General features: G+C 38.6%; 1 protein-coding gene across 1 annotated transcript in view; it reads left to right on the top strand.

Annotated features, from left to right (window-relative positions):
• Positions 1-14,252, top strand: part of SNX7 (sorting nexin 7) — a 56,259-nt gene that overhangs the window by 12,339 nt on the left and 29,668 nt on the right. The window lies entirely within an intron of this gene.

The following is a 14,252-nucleotide window of genomic DNA, read 5'->3' as shown; positions in this document are numbered from 1 at the left end:
GCAGGTAAAAACTGGGACCTTTCTGAAGGCATACTTTGAATCAGCTTTTCCATATTTGACATCGTTAGGCATTCTCTGTGATGTGAGGCAAAAAATAAGTTGAGCTATGAAAACTCAGTATTTTGGAGATCATGAGCTGAAAGAGAAAGCTGGGAGGGAGATGGGAAGACAGGCAGCAGTAAGACTACATCACTAAGCATCTGGTTTTTTCACACGTTTCCTTGCTGCCCTGCAATTTTTCTAGTAGCTCCTCTTTGAAGGGAATTACACATAGGTAGCTGTGTCACTGGCACCTCTATCTGCAAGCATGCAGTTGTGATTTGCTTATGCAGTGCTGTGTTTTAGCAGCCATTTGAAAGCATGACTGAAATATCCTATTGCACATTGTGATGCACCAGTAACTAAAGATGTAGTCCCCAGGAAGTGCCATTTGTGTCAGTGGAACACAGCTGCTCTGGAGGAAAAAGCCTGGAGCACCTGCAGCAGCCACAGGGAAGCAAAGGGAACCAGCAGCTTTGCTCTGATTTGAAACAGGATTCACCTCCTTTAAAGTATTTATTTGCAAACACCTTGCCAAAATTTTTAGAGGAGTCTCCATTTTTTCTATTCTTAATTGTTTATTTCTTCAGGTGCTTAGATTATTTTGCTAATCCTTCTCCATGCAAATAGATCTATTCCTTTTTATAAAGTCTATCAGTTCTTTTTTTAGCATCCAGTATGTTTATACATGGAAGTTACACATTGAAAAACATATGCCCCTTTTCAACTTGTTCTTGAGCTCTAATGGAGGAAAACCAGAAACCATTGAAATGTCTTTCTTTCTTTCTATGAAAAAAGTAATTTTTTTAATTTAAAAAAACATTACAGAATGACAATTGGAAGCAGTAGCTTCTGAAAATATTTCAAAGAGGTTTACAACAGCCACTGTAATAAGTAGTATATAGTTATAACAGTTATAATTGTATATAGTTATAACTATTTTGGTAGAGAGGCACAAAAAGGACAAAAATAAAATTCAAGACAATTCCAAACTCCTCACCTCCTTCTAATAATCAGGACTACATTTCTGATGACACCTTATTTAGTAGGCTGGGCTAGGAATCTGCTGCTCATGCTGTCAAACTCGTGTGTTGTGATATGGAACAGGTCACTCAATCTGTATCTGCTGCTCTCCTTCTCCCTTCCTTAGCTGTCTAATTTATACAGTGAAATATCAGGACAGACTACAACACTGCTGCCGACATAGCACACAGAAAAATGAGGCATGATCTTTTAAATATAGTATTCATTATAAAACTGGCACTTTACTCTTTTACAATGCAAATAAGCACATCTTAGTTATGGAGGTTACATATACAGATGTCACAAAAGCACACTTAAAGACAGGCAAATAAATGAAAAAAGAAGAATCTGAATGAAGATTAAATTTCAGGGGGTAGAAATCTGATCATGAAGGACACTTTCTGCACAGTGCATAATGGAGGGTACAGTATATTCTTTTTATATTCCTCAAATGTATACATTTTCAGTGCATACAGTTTCAGCAATTAGAAAAGAAATTTGGATGTTAGAGTTTACATAAATAACAAAAACCATCAACATGCCTTTTTCTTGTGATATTTTTTCTTTTTATCAGCTCTATAATTTTTTAATTTCCTTTATACTATCTCAAGATATTAAAGTCCAAATCACCTAGCTATATCACTGGCAAAATAAGTCATATGTCATGCTCAATTTTAGAGTCATTAGCTATCTGTAGACACTGTCTTATGCAGTGGAATTAAAAAACCTAGAGAGAGAAAGACAGAATATATCTGAGGGTAAAAAGCCTCTGTGGGTGTTGATGGGAGCATGTGGAAGAAACCAGCAAGAACAGTGGATAATGGAAGATTGCTAGTGCAGGTAGTGGGCTTATCTATATGACAAATTGATGAAGAATGAGGAGGAAAACTATGTTGATTTAATGCTGGCAATTTGAAGCATAGGCTGCACAGCTGTTTCAGACAGAAATACTAAGATAAATTCAGAAGCAACCCCTGCTCTGACAGATTAATAAAAGACCAGGAATTATTTGAGCTTCTTAGAGGAAGGGATCACTAAAGAGCCCTTCAAATACCCAAGATATTGTACATAAGAATAGAAGAACAGCTCATCCAGCCTTTGCCTGTCTGTTATCAAGAACATGCTTTAAACTAAGAGTCAAGCTTTTCCAGCAGACATGAAAAAATACATACTACAAGTGAAAAAGTAAAGAACAAAGTGAACACTTGCTACTGATACAATTTTAGGGAAAAAAGTCATTGGTAGAACCTTCAAACAGGCTACCTAAAAAAAGGCTTATCTAACATAAATTTTTAAAAAAGCTGTACTGGGTCTTCTGTTTCACCTTGTTTCTTAAAATCATTGCTAGCAACAGGACCATTTATCCAGGTGAAGTGAAGATACAGACTTTTTACACTTCAAAAGTCAGACAAACCAACTCCATGTAAACATTTTCCCCAGTGCTTCAAACATGCCTGTGGACACTGAACCCTCCATTCTCTGGTCAAACACAAAAGGGCTCCTTCCCCTGGCTCTGCCAGGAGCGCACTGTGTGTCCTGCATGCTCACTGCTGGCAATGGAAGCCTACACAGTCACTTCAAACACATTTTAGCACATTTGACTAAACAGCCAGCCATGCTTCTTAGCTGAATTTCTGGCAGTTTGATTTACTGGCATTATTGTCCAGTTCCAGACCACCCAGCACTATCAGAAAGGTTATACTGCATCAGCAGCCTTCCACTGCTCTGAGCCAGAACCCTTGGAAAAATTATATGGATTAATTCACAAACCAAAGGATCAGAACTGAGAGTTAGCTCTATGTTAGGAGAGAAGGTGCCTATGGAAGAATACTTCAGAAGTGTTAAGACTGCAAGGTAGCATTTAAAAAAGCAAAAAACAAAAAAAACCCAAACCAAAAGTAAGTAGCTTTGGTAACCCTCCCCTGCTCCCTCAAAAGAAGGGAATACTTCAGTATGATGGCTCACTAATGAATTATTCACAGAAAGGTAGGGCTTTCTTTCCCAGAGGTTACAGCAATGTCAAGTAAAAACATGTCAGTCTGCCAAGAAACACCAATGGTGTGGAATATTTCAACAGAAGGTGACACAATCACCCCGCTAATGATGTGAGCTCTTTTGGTGAGTGTATCTGAATTACATTCCTATAAAGGATGCCAGACATTACCAATAATTTCATATTTAATTTTGGCAAATTTTAAAGATTAACAAGCTCCTCTGAGCAAATTCTAAAGCCAGGTTTTATTTTTAATTTATCAGCATTGCCTAAGCTTTTTATTCATCACACAGTCCTCTTCCAGCCCTCTTCAGAGAGAATAAGCACTCTAAGTAATAATTTTAATACTAAAATTACCTAATGTAAAAATGCCCACCACTATCTCATCTCATCTCAGTTCTGGAAAGAACTTCTCAAACTTCAGTTCAACAGGCAGTCCTAAACTGTGGGGAAGACCACAGGTCACAAAATGTGACTTTATCCCTGATATTTGGGTTAAGCCTATTTTTCTTACAGTCTCTGTAGATACGGTGGAACAAATGTGGTATTTAGGATGCTTTTTGTCAAGCTGTTGGTTCTGATGGTCAATAAGAAAATTCCTTTGTCAGGAAACCTATTGGTAAAAGATCTGTGGGTCTGTTCACCTCTTAAATACAATTTAGAAATAAATTTAATTTTTCTGAAACGATTACAATTCACAATTTATGCCTAGTGCTAGTAAGAGGTCCAAAGCCCTTACCTTACAGGACAAAATTTGAAATTCTTCTAGTGGACTTGAATCTTATGGAAAAATATTTGTAGACTCAAGTGTGTTCTTCACGATCTCTCTCATCCTCAAGAAGAAAGTCAAGATCATTTCACAGAGTTCACTGCACTCATAAGTCAGTGGGAGGGGAATCTCACAAAAACTCCACAATCTCTGTTCTGCACCTATATTAAGTTTTGGTGCATTGTATGAGACAATTTTAGCCTACAACTGAAATTCATGTTTATGCAAATCTAGATCTGCCCAGTATGCATGAAAATTAAGTTACAGGCAAGGAATTAAGAATAATTTCTAGACTGAGCCATGTTCAGACACACAAAAAAAAAAGTCTAATACTACTTAAAGATCCAAATTGTACAGAAGTGTTCCAGCCCAAAGCTGGGGTAAAGTGGCCCTTAAGAACCCGTGGTGTCTGAGGAGGTGTGTGGGTGCACTGCCATCCTCTGATAGCCCATGCTCAGAACCAAAGCTGCAATCAGTCAAGCATTTATTTGCAGCTACAGGAAGGATTTCCTTTACAAGTTGTTCTCAAGCCTCAAGGTAGGACTAATGCACCCATAACCAATTGGGTCATTATTCCTGCTCCCTAATCACAGTGTATTTGCTGCCATATGGTCAGGTATGAGACTTCATGAGCCAGTATCTTTCTGGCCAAGGCACTGTTGGTCACCACCCTTCAGTCCACCAAACTCCTTGGATCTCAGTTGCAATCGTTTTTATTAAGATTGTGGACTTATTCCTACTATGTAACCTCCCTTTCTCACCACAATCAGCATCAATGCCTCCAATGAAGACAGAATAAAATATTTCCTTTTTTTTTAGGGCAATACATTTAATCCCTGAACAGTGACTACATGTTGTTCTTAGGAGTTTGTTTCTAAAACTGCTTAAGGCTAATTAATTTTATTGTGTTTAATATCCAGTGCAAGGTCTAGCTCTGCTTGACTTTAATTCACCTTACTCCTATCTTTCTCTAACTCTTTTGCATACATTTCTATGCCTGTCAGTCCCTTCTGCAATCTTTTTACATTCTGCTAATTTACCTTTGATTATCTGGCTATTGATCCAGTTACATTATTTCTACAATGCTTCTTTCTTTTTTCCAGGTATTAATACCATAGAGTGTTAAAGCTTTTGAATAAGGAAATTCCAGACCTTTTCCATGTTTAAGATTCAGGGCTTCTTTGGTAGATTGATTCACATCTGTAGAGTATTGAGCTTTGAAATCCTCAGTTACATACAGATTTTTTTCCTCTTGTCATTTAATTTTATCCAAATCACACATCACACATTCTTTAATCAGCTCATCTAGAATATCTTCATTACTTAAATGAAACCTTATTGATGAAGTGAAAAAACTGTCAGCTATTATCAGCAGAAATAACCAGTACTATCAGCATTTGTTCTCCAAGCTATTCTGAAGAAGTTAAATACTTCCATATGTAGGGCTGCCCACCCATCTGGTCACAACTCCTAGTAGTACTTAAAAGCTTTAACCACGCACAGAATGTTAAAACATAAAATGCTTTAAAAAGATCCCTTTTAATATGCAAATTCAACCCTACAATATCCTACAGACTCACCAAACTAATAGACTTCTGCCATCATTCTCTGATTTTGAGGTTTTTTGTTTCAAAAGACATAGCTACACTAGAGCTATTGACAAGAATTCGTGCAATTCTACCTTTTGTGATGAGCACATCAGATTTCTCACCTGTGGTTCCACTACACACCTGCAATCCGTCTAACATAGACTCATTAAGGTTGGAAAAAACCTCCAAGATCATCAAGTCCAGCCTTTGCCCTAATGCACCACACCCACTAAAGCCTATCTCAGGGACACATCCCCTCACTTTCTGAACTGTTTCTGCTCATTGTCAGCTCCATCATCATTGGAAAACACTTGAACTGACTTTTGCTTTAACAGAAGGTAAGTTGGGCAGTCCAAAAATCTGTCTTACCCCGTTTCTTGGCTTCAGACCCATTATGTCCATCAAGCCAACTTCAGCCCCCAGAGGCAGATTACCAAAGCTATTTCCTATTTCCAGCTTCTTCAGTATGCAGCAGTTCATATCATTATCTACCAGAGAATTTGTATCCATTCTGCTCTGCATTGTGGTTACCTAAAAACTGATTCATTTTTTAAATAGACATAATTTTGTTTAAAAATAATTTGATTTCAGGCCATACTATTACTGGAGACTCATTCCTCCAGTAACATGCTAATCTGCATGTTACTACACTACCTGGCTTTTTTCTACTTAAAATAATGAGCAAAAAATGATTAATTGATTAGATTACACCTTTAAGTAAATTTCATAAACGTGGGATTGTTGAAACCTTTTTTCATCTGGGTTTAAGTTCATAACTTCCATGTTTGCTTTTATTGTTGCCTTTCACCTCCTTTTCTTACTCCTAGGCATGTTTCTGTGTTCCAGTGTGCATGTAAAATTAAAGCATCCTAAAAGCAGCAGCATCTTTTCATGGAAACCTTCAGCTAATTTGTTGTCTCATGAATAATCTGAATTGGTTCTGCTAAAGCCCAGGAATTAGGAATCTTCTTGGGGGATGCTCCTAAGGCCCTCAAAAGGCACAGAGATATTGAAGGAGATTTGCTCCAATCTACTCAATGACTCTTTTTAGCAGAGGGAATAGCTAGAGGGAAGAATGGCTGCAGGATTATATACAAAACACTTCTGTATTGCCTTATCAGCATGGGGCTTCAAACACAATCCATACATCTTACAGGAAATTATATGAGATATTTTTGGTGGAATGGGAGCCAAATGTAAGTCTCCCAAGCCTTGTATCGCTCCTCCTGGTGGCTTGGAGGGCTTTCTGAAACACAGAGATACAAATTCACATGAAGGCACCCCTAAAGTATTCCAGCCTTCTGAAGAGCTGGAGTAATTCCCAGCTGGTTCAAAACAGATGAGTTTATCACTGAGACCCTTCCCCCTACATTCAGCTACTGAGTTTGGCCTCAACAGAGTTTGCCCAGCTAAGATATAGTCGCAAAGGTGCTAGAATGGTTTAACTAGAATATCTCTTGAGCAAAACCAAAGGTGCTTTCAGAGATGTTGCACATGGAAAATGTACCCTTTCCGATAGTTGTGCCCTGTTCATTGCTTTTTTTCCTCATGTGTATCACATGAGAACAGAAAAATCTCAAATTCTAGTCTGTTTCAATAGTTTCATATACAGTTTAGAAATGTGAACAATTTGGTAGCGCAAATCATTAAGTCAGTTTGAAGAGAAATTTTTGCAGACCACCAAAACAACTATTATAGTATATGTGGCCACAGGCTGAGAAATGCAATCTAGCAGATGGTCATTTGCTGTCTTAAGTGATAGGGCATATAGAAAAGAAAATATTATTCTGCTAATGCATCAGAAGCTCAACAAAGCCAAAAATAGTATGCAACCTGGCTTCATGGATTAAGAAAAAAAGCACAATTACATACTTATGGCAGAAGGAACTGACCTCTGATTTCTGAACTTTTTCAGAGTATGGAGTAGGTAAAGTGTAAATATTGTGGTAAATGCCTCTTAAGTTCTCATAAATTCTTTCCTATAGTCTTCCTTTTTGAAGTCTACAGCATCCTTCTAGCAATTGCTTATCAGAAAGATGAATAAAGAAGAGAAATTTGATGTATTTAAGCTTTCATGTAATATGATAGGGATTAATTCCTAGGAGCTGGGGAGGTACACCTACTCTCCCCTGCAGTTTCATCTTGCCTAACAGCTTTTCTCTTTCTCTCTGTGGTAAACAAGTATCAATGATAGCTACAGAGCTCACTGCAGCTCGCCAGAACACAATATTTCAATGTCACAGTCTATCCACCAACCTCATTTTAAACAGAAGTTCTCTTGCAAATCCACAGGGTCAACATCATCAGTGCCTTGCTATCACATCATCCCTAAGTGGAAAATCTGCTGGATGTAATAATGACCTAATTAATCCCATTGTTTTCCCTCTAAGACACAGACCAATCTGGTCTCTTTCATTTTCTCACAAAAGAGAAAACTGCAGGAAGCAAATGACTGCTTGTGTTGCCACTGTAAATCGCATCTGCTGGAATACTTCCTTCCCATCTGATTTAGAGCTCTTGCAGCTGCAGTCTGACCATACTGTCCAAAGTCACTCTATTCTTGGACTACATCATGGTATAAAGTCTTGAAATTTGTTTCCCCTGTTATTCTTTTCTAGAATTTGGCAATAGTTCTTAGTATCTGAAGACAAATACTTCTCAGTTTTCAAGACACGGAGCCTCCAAAATTGTACACAATGCAAGCACACTAAGATATGCTAAGAGGAAACTTAAAAACTCCAATCTACAAAATTACTGAAGTCTGCTCCCTGTGCACTTGTGCTCATGCACACATTTGCTCTATAGCATTCCCACCAGACACACCTTAGCTAATCCCAAGCATGTCATGCAGTGGTGAGGGAGCAGACAGTAGCTGGTTTGTTCCTTTTTATGTGTTCTGAGCAATGGCAAATACTCTGTCATTTGACTGTCCACTAGAAGCAACAGATTATTTTTAAATCATGAAGACATTTGGGGGGATTAAATATAAAATTAGGGCACATGAGTAGAACAATTGTCTACTATACTGCTAGTTTTATATATATGTATCCTGGCAGGAAAATTTTGAGGTTTCCTGTGAAGTTTTACCTAAGGGGTAAGAGATTTACTTAAGGCACAGTATAAAAAACATTAATTCTTCTATAAGTCTATCTTAGCTCTTTTTGAGATTTAGGCAGCTCTTTTAATGATGTTGAAACTATTTTGAGCTATTTAGCAACTTCATAATAAATAAAGTTAGGAGAGGAAGAGGATGTCAAAGGGAAGAAGAATCTTAGACCAACTGCCAAGTTTTCCCACAAGGGCTTTTCCACATTAATCTTTGATAAAAAAACTGTCCTCAAATAGTGTGAACACAGCTGTTCCCATTTTAAACTTGACATCTATGCTGGGTAAGCTCAGTGCTCACAAAGGACCCCAATATTACTCCTTTGTATTGTTTAATTATTCAAGTGCCTGCTTTCCTGACCAATCAAATTGTCTGATAAGATACGTTGTTCTTTGGTCACTTCAGAGCCGCACCAGTTTCCAGCCTTTTAAACAACCTCCACTATCAACTGAAATGTATCATTTGTTTGCCAGGACCTAAGAACAGCTCTTCATACAGTGAGAGCAGTTTTTCCCTTATAGATTACAAAAAATAAAAACCAAAAAACCAACAGTTACAGTCTGTGCAAATGACAAGAAAGCTATCCAAGAAGTAAATTCAGAATTTACACCTGAAGACACTTCAGGTACCCTGTCAGGCTGTGTGGATTTTCTTCCAGCTCTGGCAGAGTGTAATTGTTTACTTAACCTGGATATTGATTGTAGTTAGACTGCTGGCTCACTTCCTTCAGCTGCAATTCTCATTTTGGCAGTTTCACATACATCACTTGGAATTCCTCTCTGCAGCCATGCTGTTCACATTCTTTCCTCTGGGTCATAATCTAGTAACATGATCATACTTTTATTTCTGCATTATGATGATGGGGCTTTTAAAAAAATTTCTGATCTTTGTAGAACAAAAAGTGGAAGCTTTTAGCAAGAATGACCTTGAGTCACTGTCCTTTACAATTAGTATTATACTATAGCATTTTATGGAAAGAGCTCAGATAAAATGGAGAGATTCTCCAGCAGTATAGCTGCAATATGAATTTTCTACATGTTTTATGAATACCAATATACATGTCACTTTCTATCAATTAGCACAAAATTGTTAATTAGGTTGTGTGCTGTTCGAAATTTTATGTAAATAGTTCAGATGTGTATTTGAGGACTAAAAAAAAATCTCTTATATAAAACTTTCTTAGTAGTCATCCTGGTAGTAATAAACTAAGGCAAAAGGCCCAAAAATTTGCTATCTAAAAAATAAATCTATTAAAACATCACAAATATGGAGTGTTAATTCAACCACGGTGCATCATCTGTATTGATATAAGTACTCTCACCTACCACAAACATACTTAGGCTCACCTACTAAAAAGTTTTGAGGGTCACTGAAAGCATGTGCAAACATTAAAGATTGCTAAATCCATACCAAGCAATTCTGTAAGGGCTAATTAACCTTGAAATGGTGGCAAAACCTGTGCCTAAAGGTCAAAAAATGATCACCAGTTTGCACAGTGTTTTGAGAGCCATTACACTGCACCAGCTGAAATACACAATTCTTCAAGTGAAATGGATTATAAACAGACACTTGTAAAGAAATAACATTCATATCAACCATTGTCAATTGTTTTGGATTTATTAACAAGCAGGATTACATCTGGTCATTGATAAATGGAAAAATTGAAGTCCACTATTAATCTGTTTCTCTTTACCTAGAGTTCCAAAGTAGGCATGAGAAAAATTAAAACCAGAGAGAATTCCAACTCCTGTATCAAATTACTTCAATAAACCTTGATATGTATTTAATGTATGAATATTTTTGCATACTTTCTGACTAGGAGATACTCTAGTATTTCATGCCATACAGTACAGATTGCTAAATATACAGTTCCTCAAAAAACTAGGACAGCAGCATTTATTTGAAAACAGGAAACCATTTTTTCAGCAGAAAAGACAATGCTATATTAGAACAGATAGACTCTATTTCACAACAATGCAAAGTATTACACCCCCTCACCCCACCCTCCCCAAAAAATGATGCTTTCATATCTAATGAAGCTTGACTGGTTTTAGATATTGTAAAATATATGAGACCAAATAGTGCTTCACCTGGAATATTTTCTTGTCTAAAATTTGACAGTAACATAACTTAAAAGGATAGCACATCTCCAGATATTGATCAGGGGTTTGTACAGCTGCAATGCCATAAAAATCATCTGCAGCTATAAAAGAGATAACATGATTATGAGTACACTACATCGTAATTTCCTTTGGGCAGTCAGAAAGGAAAAACAGTCTGATAGTCTCTGAAACAAATAAGCTTGCAGGATATCCACCATCTGACAGATGAATCATTTTACAATATTCCAATTAAAGAATCTTCTAAATTTAAATTAACAACAACAAAAATAACACAATAACTTAACAATTACCTTTCAACCACAAATCAAAAGGCAGCTGAAAAGCTAAGCAGCTCACAATGTAGAGAGTTTTAATGTTCCAACTTCCTTGTGAGTCCAGGCATGGAACATAAATAGTTAACCTTATTCTAAGCCATTAAATGGAGCTTACTATAAAGCTTGCTCTAATAAATGGTATGATATGAAGGTCAGCCCTTAATTCACCATCAAAATATCTTCTGGGTGTAAACATAATGACTTCTGCTTATGCACTACACAACCCTGACAAGAATGCTACTTGACAATCCATTTCAGAGCTAGAGAAACGTTCTCATTTGCGTCAAGGTGCTGAATGTCAGCAGATTCACTAACACGCTTATTTGCACTGCAGTGGTGGAACAGAGTAAAACACCAGGAGCCCTCCATGCCCTGCTGCTGCCTGGCTAGGGAGATGGTGAAATAAAACAAGATTTAATCCTGTCCATATCACTGTGCAGTTGGTGAAACTTGACAAGTCAACATTAAGTATTCAACGTGGTATTGTGGCCTAAAGGGATCACATGCAGCCTGCACATAAGAGCAAAGGAATAGCTTGGTTCTGCTTCGGTGTTTGTAAATTTAATTTGTTCAAGGAAAAGCAACTCTGGAAGGGATTACTAGCTAAGATCAACACTCTTACCAAAGAAAAAGAGAAAATGCAAGTAGGAATAATACTGACGTTTTTGTAATACAAAATAGCTTTTTGGATTTAAGTGAATAAATAAAATTTGGAGGCGATTGCAGCTCAACCCCAGCATATGAGAATATTCCACTTAGTGTTCTTGAGTAGGAGAGCCTGGAAAGCTACAGTATTTCATGAAAACTGCATAGGAATTTAGAAAAAAAAACCCTATTTTGCAAAATGTTACAATTTCTTTAGCAAAATATTGTCAAGTATTGTTTCAGTGCAATGCCTATTCCTTTAAATAAGTGCGGCGACAATATTCATGGTACAACATCTAATATATTGACTTAATTATTGCCAAGATCTCATTCCACAGGTTCAGTAAAGGTTATCTGCAGTAAAATGTGTAAATCCCTGGTGCCCAGGAAACATGCAGCCTGTGAATATACACACATGGAAATGAAGAAAAAATAGGATCTACAGCAATGTAATTCTTAAATAAAAGTTCAAGAGAAACCTGCAAATCCCCTTTGCTAAGTGCAGTCTGTATTTACACTATCTGCAATATCTTTGAGTTGAACAACTATTCAACTATTTTAACTCATCTCTGGTCAGGAAATGAGCTCAAAATCCTTGAGTCTGTAAAATGCTCTTTTTGCTAAACAATGCAGGGGAGAGGTGCTGACAAGCCCCTGGGACTCAGCATGGGTGGGAAGGTGCCCTGAAGATGCATTTGCTTACTCAGCCCTTTTAACAGAAATTAGGGACAACTTGTGGAGAGGGTGGGGTGGGCAGCTGAAAGTAATCACAGAGCAGTCTCCTATTTTGTTTTAGCAGGGGTCCTTTTCACGATTAAACCTCCAACTGACTGTTAAATGCAATGCATATTTTTTCTAGAGTGAAGGACAATGAATACCTTTTCCTTACAGATTGATACTTCAAATAAAAAGCACAGAAAGATAAGCACTGCCAGCAAGGAATCTAAAAATATTCTTAAGCTTGATTAATGAGCTAATAAAAAGCTATAATAAGAAAAAAATCCAATTAAAGCATCTTGCAATATTTCTCTCAAACAGAAATAAAAAACTCCAAGAGCATGGTAAAACTTTGGAAAATTAGTATGACTCAGACAACAGCCTTAATATGCAAGCCTACAGTACATCAATTTTATCCTTTCTTTGACTGGCTTCTTTATCATCTCTGATGTGCATTGTCTGAAATTGTGTTCCTTGAGTTAGTTTTGTTATTGCCTCACAAGTATATAATCTAAATTTAAATACAGACATATTAAAAACTTGGGCATTAGGTTGTAGGTACTTATTCTATTCAGAAAACCTGCAGGCCTATAGCAGAACATGCGGAAATAAGGGCAAAGCCACTGGAAACTGTATACTATAGATAAAGTCAGAAACTAGCTACACTTCTCACTGATGGACAAAAGACAGAGTAGAAAATTTATATTGTAATAGTCACTTTTCATCAGTCTTTGGTACCTGAAGGTAATCAGAGGGGACAGGAGCAGCGACGACACTGGAAAGGAGCCGTAAGACAGAGGTAGGAAGAGCCGGAGATTTGACACCAGACGAGAAGCACCTGCACCACAAGGAGCCCCAGCAGGGCCCTGGCAGCACCTGGAGGGGAGCAGCACCCACCGGGAGGGGAGCAGCGCTCAGGCCAGGGCCCCTGGCAGGCTGCGAGGAACGCAGCGCCCCAAAGAGCCCCGGGCCCCTCAGGGGCGCAGAGCTGAGGCACAGCAAAGAGCTGTAGGGCAGGCACAGTCTACACAGGGTGGGAAAGAAAAGAAGCCTGGGCATCTCGTACCAGGGGCAGTTGTTATTTTAATGCTACAGGAACTGTTTATCTGCACTTACTGGAAGCTCCTCAGGCATCGGCGGGCGTGCGAGGCTCCAGGACGGGCGCATCCCGCCTCCCTCTGCCGGCGGCTCCGAGCGAGACCCCCGCAGCAAACGCTGCTGGCGCCCGAGGCGTGCCACTGCCCCCGGCTCCTCGCGAATTTTAGGGTATTTTCAAACAAAAATTAAAATGTCTCAGTAAACACTCTCTAATTAGGCAGACGTAGTCTTTGTCTCTTTTCACAGTTCAGTGAATATTTGGTGGTTTTTATTTTAATCCCTTTATTTCAAGTTGTGGTTCAACACTTCGCCGAAAACCGTGAAATATCAAATGTATTTCCTCATCAGCTGCCGGCAGCGCTTCACGAAGGAATACTTTTCAAAATACTTTCATTTGATTACGGGGTTTGCCTTTTCTAATTTGACAGCAAGGGGATCAAGATACACAAAGACAATGTTGTATCTGCCTGTTTAAGAACCCGCCCACGACTCCTGAAATTTACATTAACAACAAAGTTGACTTCAGCTATTTCAGGCGGCGCCTGGAGAGATGTGCCCTGTTCCACACTGAGCAAACGCGGGCCCGGCCCCGCAGCGGCGCTCCCTGCCCGGCCCAGGGTCGGTGCCAGGGAAGCGCTGGAGCCCAGGGCAGGTCAGGGCTGCCTTCCCCGCCCGCCGCCTCCCTGCTCGGCCCTGGCTCCGGCAACGAACGGCGCCGGCCATTACTTCCAGTTCAACACTGCCAACTTCGAAATCCCACAATTCCGATGGTTTTACTTTACAAAAAAGGACGGCTTTGCGCTTTTAAATGTTTGGTGTTTCTCTCCCCTCTGCTT

This window comes from Melospiza georgiana, chromosome 9 (assembly GCF_028018845.1).
Source record: "Melospiza georgiana isolate bMelGeo1 chromosome 9, bMelGeo1.pri, whole genome shotgun sequence".
NCBI lineage: Eukaryota > Metazoa > Chordata > Aves > Passeriformes > Passerellidae > Melospiza > Melospiza georgiana.
This window is presented reverse-complemented; position numbering and strand designations above follow the sequence as displayed.